General features: G+C 44.8%; 1 long non-coding RNA gene across 1 annotated transcript; it reads right to left on the reverse strand.

The window, feature by feature from the left end:
* Positions 1-1,925: 1,925 nt before the first annotated feature.
* Positions 1,926-5,207, reverse strand: LOC107054271. Its single transcript, XR_001468391.4, has 2 exons — positions 4,564-5,207; positions 1,926-2,231 (listed from the first exon to the last, which is right to left on the reverse strand). It is a non-coding gene; the product is annotated as an uncharacterized LOC107054271 (long non-coding RNA).
* Between the last annotated feature and the right edge of the window lie 650 nt (positions 5,208-5,857).

Raw genomic sequence — 5,857 nt, forward strand, 5'->3', positions numbered from 1 at the left:
TAATTTATTTTTATTATTACAAACACATGATTTCTCTGTATGTTCACCACACATACGTTGGACGAAACACAGTTTACCTTCTTGAATACCATTGTACTCTTACTTTCAAACTCCTTTAACTTTAGTTGAATCTCAGTTGAATAAAACACATTCCTGAAAACAATCCATACGTCTGTAATATGGCAGTTGATTTTATGTGACCGTTTTCGTATTCCAGACACAGCAAAACATTTTCAAGGCAATTTGTGTTGATGGTATATGGGGATAAAGATCAGTTACTGACAACGTCTAAGGTGCAAGTTTTTTAAAGACTAATGAATTTTAGTACCAATGAGATTAAGACTAATGAGTTTTAAAAGACTAATGAATAATTAGAAATTATCAGAAAAGGAATAGTAGATTTTCTAGCACTTTAGGATTTTGAAGGCATATGAAATGGTTTCATAGATGTGCATGCTTGATCAAATGGCTGAGTAGGGTGGAAGAATTCCTTGTGGGCTTCTGTGTCTTTTGTTACACCTGGACTCAGACTAAGTCGTCTTAGTTGTGCTTTTGGCTTAGAAGAGAGAGAGGTACCTCGGTGTAACAAAGAGCTGGGGCATGGCAGCTCCCACTGAACTGCTAGGCACGTTTTCTTAAATCTTTTCTTTAAAAACAACAACAAAAACATTTGGAGCACATGGAACAAAACCAACTAATTTGGCAAGTCTTCTCTCTTCTACAATCAAGCCTTTTTCAAAAATGCTATTTAATATCACCACACTTGGTTTCAAGGAGTGTGCTGTTTTATTGGCTTTAGGTAGGTTTATTTCCTCCACCCATCCACCCCAGTGCCAATTAATCAAACATCACATGGATTTTTTTCAGAGCAACTGTCTTTTGTATGCAAAAGTGTAATGTCTCCTCACTGCTAGAAATAATTATTAGGTTTAAAATAATCTGACAGCATCCTGCTGTGTATAAATTAGGTTTGTTCTCTGCTAAGATTAGTTAGCTGGTACCCATTCACTAACACGTCATAAAAATGCAATCGCAAGTTGATCGCATTTGGTTATCTGCCTTTTTTCTTCTTAGTGGGCTTTTTGTTGCTGTGCTGTCACCCAGGCTGAAATAAATGTATGCAAGCCATGCAATTCAAAGTTCTGTGCAGCTTGGGGAGATGGTACTGGCTCTTCAGCAGCAGGCTCAGGGACACCGACACTGCAGAAGGGAAGCAGCGGTTTGCACTTCAACTTCTGAATCTTATGCAACTTTGGTTTTGGCCAACTTGGGTATCTTCTCTCTCAGGCAAGCAGTATGTTATCAGTGAGGTCCCAAATGCCAGATGTAATTACCTCACGTGTTTAGAGGGGCAGTGTTATGTTTTGACGTGTATGTGCAAGCCTGCTTTCATGCAGAAGAACATATTTGACATGGGAAGAATGCTGTGTGGTTCAGAAGTTAGAAACATTATTTAAAGTTGTGCACTGGTGTTTTAGATTTCACAAAAGGCCACAAAGTTTTTATTTCTACGTTTATGATTGATTAGGGTTAGAGTTTTAAAAGCTTAACGCCGGCTACAAGTACTTTGTAGTCAGTCACTGAGAATTATAGGCTTGGCATAGTTCACATTTCTATTCTTCAGTATATCCATTACTGTTAGATGCTGAGTAGTCATTGCACACAGATGACTGATTTTTTTATTTTATTTTTTTTATTTTACAGTTCTACACATGTGGAAAAATACTTTGTTAAAGCAGCTCCTGGGTGAACGGGGTAATTAAAGAACTGCGCCGCTTTTATTGGAGTTGACACATGCTGCACGTTCCTTAAAACTCAGTATGTGAGCAGAATGCTTCCAAGATTTATTGCCAGTCGGACAAGTAGGGATATTTTCAATAGGAGTAAAGATAACTTCAATTTTTACACTGTTAAATAAAACTGTCTTTAGGAAGAGAACTATTACTGCAGTACATTGCTTATGCCCTTGTATTTTTCTGTATATACACATTTCATAGACACACCTGCACACAAATGCTGGAGACCTGAGCACTTTTATTTGACAGTAATTGTATGATCTGTTTTTATTTATCTGGAGAAAAAATAGTGTTGTAGTGCTGACTGAGGATCATAGTTTGCTTGGTGCCAGAGGAATCCTGCAGTTGGTTTCTTTATTTAAACTGAAGTGCAATCGTTAGTTTGACTTGCAGCTCTTAGTGTCTGAGAGCTCGGTGTAGCAAGTGAGGAATCTCCTGTAACATAAATTGGAGACTTGGTTTTGTTTTAAATGATATGATGAGTGCAACATTCTTCATGCATAATGCCTTAGAAGTTGTGAAAAAAGTAGACTCATAACTGCAGCACACAGTAACTAAGTGCGTTGTACATGAAATCCCTCAAAATGTCTATTGAACAGATACAGTTACTGATAGTGTCATTTTTAGTGATGCGATCTGTTTCCTTTCCCCTGCTTTCTTTTTCCAGCATAGCGGAACAATTTGAAGTCCATTTGAGAACACTCAGTCTGCCTTTCCTGTTAACAGCTCATGTCTTAAAAGTATCTTTAACATTCCTTTTTTAAAGCTACGAGTATGTGTTTAAGGCAGAGTTCACAAACACGTAGCTCTCAAGATCAAGCCATTTCTTAGCTCACTTTGCATGCATTTTGTTCACACAGCTCATGGTGTGGAGCACCCTGCCAAGCACACTCTGCTCCTCTGGGCTGCAGTGAGAAGTGGATGACCGGTGCTGCACACAGCTAAGCACACAGCCTTATCAGCAAGCGTGCTTTTAGGTAGGTACGGGGTGCAAAGTGCTTTCCTGAACGTGTAGGCAGGTGTGGAAAATATCAGAAGGCCGGGTTCTTCTGCTGTGACTCCTTAGAGCAAGCCCAGCACGGGGCTGACACTATCAGCAGCAGCCACACCTCTGCCAGCCCCAGACGGTGCCAGGTGGGTGGAAGCTGTGTGCCTGGGATCAGTGGGGAGGCAGGTGCTGCTGCGAATGTGCTGTTTCTTGTTTTCTGAATGCTTCCAGGTTAAAGCACAGCCATCTCCATACTGACAGAGAGGAAGTCACAGAGTTACAGCGTTGACCAGCACAGTGGCTGGAGGTGATTTCTTTTTTTTTTCTCTCCCCCTCCAAGTCTTCTGTTAAAATAGTGATAATTAAATCATAGACAACTTTTGCATGGAAAGCCCAGTATGGCGATGTTATTTAATAAGAGGTAAGAAATGCTTTGGCAACATTGAATTCTTAGTAGCATCATGTATCATCTGTGTTTTGTGTGGTTGCAAAAATGTTGCTCTTACTGCTATTCGGCTTAAGACCATCATGTTTCACTTCTGTATTTTGAGACACATAAACTGTTAAAGCTCTAAGCACTTCTCAGGCATTACCTCTGACTTGCTATTATTGCATACTATAAAACATAATAAAACACAATATTAAAGTCTATGCTGAAAGAATATTATTCGGTGGCTATGAATAAAAAATGTGGACAAGTTTTTAAAATCTGTTTGTTTGTTTTTTGCTAATTCTTTACAGAAAGTGTTACAATTATTAGCATTATTTTTAATACAAAAAAAGTGCTCCTTACAGGGATGCATAACGTGCAGTAGTATACTGGTGTTTTATATTTCTAGGGCTGTATTATAGAAACTGAAAATATACACTTTTTAGCATCTTGTTAGCATATGCAGTAGGAACTAGTTTTATATCTGAACGTGCCAGTGAGATGCTATGTATTTTTAGCTGTTTCTGCATCCCAATAAATTTATCCCACAGACCGGGCTCTGCAAGTTGAAGATGAAAAATTGGTTTCCGAACTCCTTGTGTGTTGCTTTAACATCGCAAGTAGATTCCCATGTGCTAAAGTGTAAACTACCAACTAATCCGTAGCAGTTTTACAGGAGAGAGTCACTTAATTAACACTTTTAATTTCAGATGTGCAAGCGAGGTCTGGGAAGTGGAGAGAGGCTTCGTGCTTCCTAGCTGAAGAGTTGTTGTGCTCTGAGTCCGCTGTTGATAGCACCCATAGACCACCTCCTTCCTGCTAATTAGGCCTCATGAACACGGCCTCTGGAAATGGCTTGAGAAGTGTGTTGGGTGGGTGGTTTTTTTCCGGCCAGCCACTACGCCATCATAAATAAGGGAACGGTGCTGTATGTAGCTATTACACCAGGCTCGTTTGGCAGGCCGTAATTTAATAGAACAACAACGATCAGACTGGTATATCAGTTAATTTTCAAAACATTTTATTCCACACAAATTAGCACAGGTCCTGGAGGGCAAAATGACAAGAGGTTACTCGTACACTGTGTATTTAATTAATTGAAAAATGCTCAGATTGCTTTTACAGTTGTTATTAGAAAGTAGAATCAGTGTTGCCAGTGCTCAACCATAATTAGAGCCCCAGGGAATTAAATATTTAGCATTAGTAATGTAACAGCACTTAGGACACAAATTTCTATTTTTGTAATGAAAGCAATGCAGCATAAGTGCAAATGGCTGAAACGACAGCTGTGACAAGTGAAGCAGCCTGGGATATTTCAATAGGACACCTCATTGGACAGCAAGTCTTACCGCATTACTCGTTCGTAAGAGATCTGCAAGTCGAAATCCCAGCAGCCACGCATGGCACCCCGTGCTCAGGCTTCTAATTGCTCGCAGGACGAACGCTTGGACAAATGTCACAGCGCCAGGGGTGGGGACGGGCCGTGTTGCCCTACGTACCGGGCAGGGCAGAGCGGGAAGCCAGCCCTTGTTTGTTGGGACTTTAATTACATCTTAAGCAGAAGCGCTTTCAGTAGCAGCACAGGGCGAGAGGTCGGACGTTGGGCTCTAACGAGCGGTGCTGGCGGAGGGCCCGAGGGATTGGCTCTGCGCGGGGCCGTGCACAGCTCCGAGCTGCTTTGTTCTGAGCCGCGCGGCCCGTCGCGAGGTGCGGTGCTAAGCAGGAATAAAGCACGACGACTTCAGTTCTCTGCTTTTTCTCTTCTCAGGGTGGAGGGGAAGGAGGGCAGTCCGAAGCCACCTGTGTTTCTTGAATATAAAAAAAAAAAAAAAAAAAAAAGCCCAGTATTTGGGCCCGGCACGGCTTGTCAGTGTATTTGAGGCTGTGTTTCCTCAGAACGCGCCATCGGCTGGAATTGCTGCCGCGCCGTTTGCAGACGCGCTTCGCTCCCGCTCGGCACGCGTTCGCTGTCCGCGCCGCGCTGCTCGGAGCCGCCGTGACGCCCGGCCGGGCGGGAACAGCGCCACGTGGCGGCCCCGCCCTGCTCACACCGTGGCCGCCCTGCCCGGCCGCGGGGTGCGGCTCCTCCGCGTTGGAGACGGTTCGGGCAGGGCCGGCCTTAGCCTGTGTGAAACTCAAGGCTCTTCTTCAGCCTGGCGCCCGGGGCGGGGTTTGGGCTGTGGCTGCGGGTTTTCCTGGAGATGGACCTCAGCGCTCGGGGCTGCTCGGCATCCGGCCCCGCAGGGGCTCTCTGGTAAGTGGCAGGTGGTGCTGCACGAGGCTGGGGCCGCGGATGGACACCGGTTGGCCGCAGGGTGCTGAGGTGCGGCCGGTGTCACGGGGACAAGAGCTTTGGGTTGGGGTGTTTCCCGAGCAGGGAGCGCGTGGGGACAAATAGCCTCTTGTGAGGGAGCTGCGGGCCCGGCGAGCAGCCGTGTGTGTCTGCGGGGTCCCGCGGGCTGAGCTCTGCTCCGGCTCCTGAGCCGTGTGGACGGACCCCTGCGCTCTGTGCCTCACGGACTGGACGCTGCGGTTGGGATGCAGCTCCGGGTTATTGAGAGTGTGGAAATCTTCACCGTCTTCTGCTGTTGTACACCACGCGGTGGTGCTGCCCTTCGCCCCGTCCGTTTGAGGCTTTGGGCC

The sequence above is a fragment of the Gallus gallus genome, chromosome 11 (genome assembly GCF_016699485.2).
Source record: "Gallus gallus isolate bGalGal1 chromosome 11, bGalGal1.mat.broiler.GRCg7b, whole genome shotgun sequence".
NCBI lineage: Eukaryota > Metazoa > Chordata > Aves > Galliformes > Phasianidae > Gallus > Gallus gallus.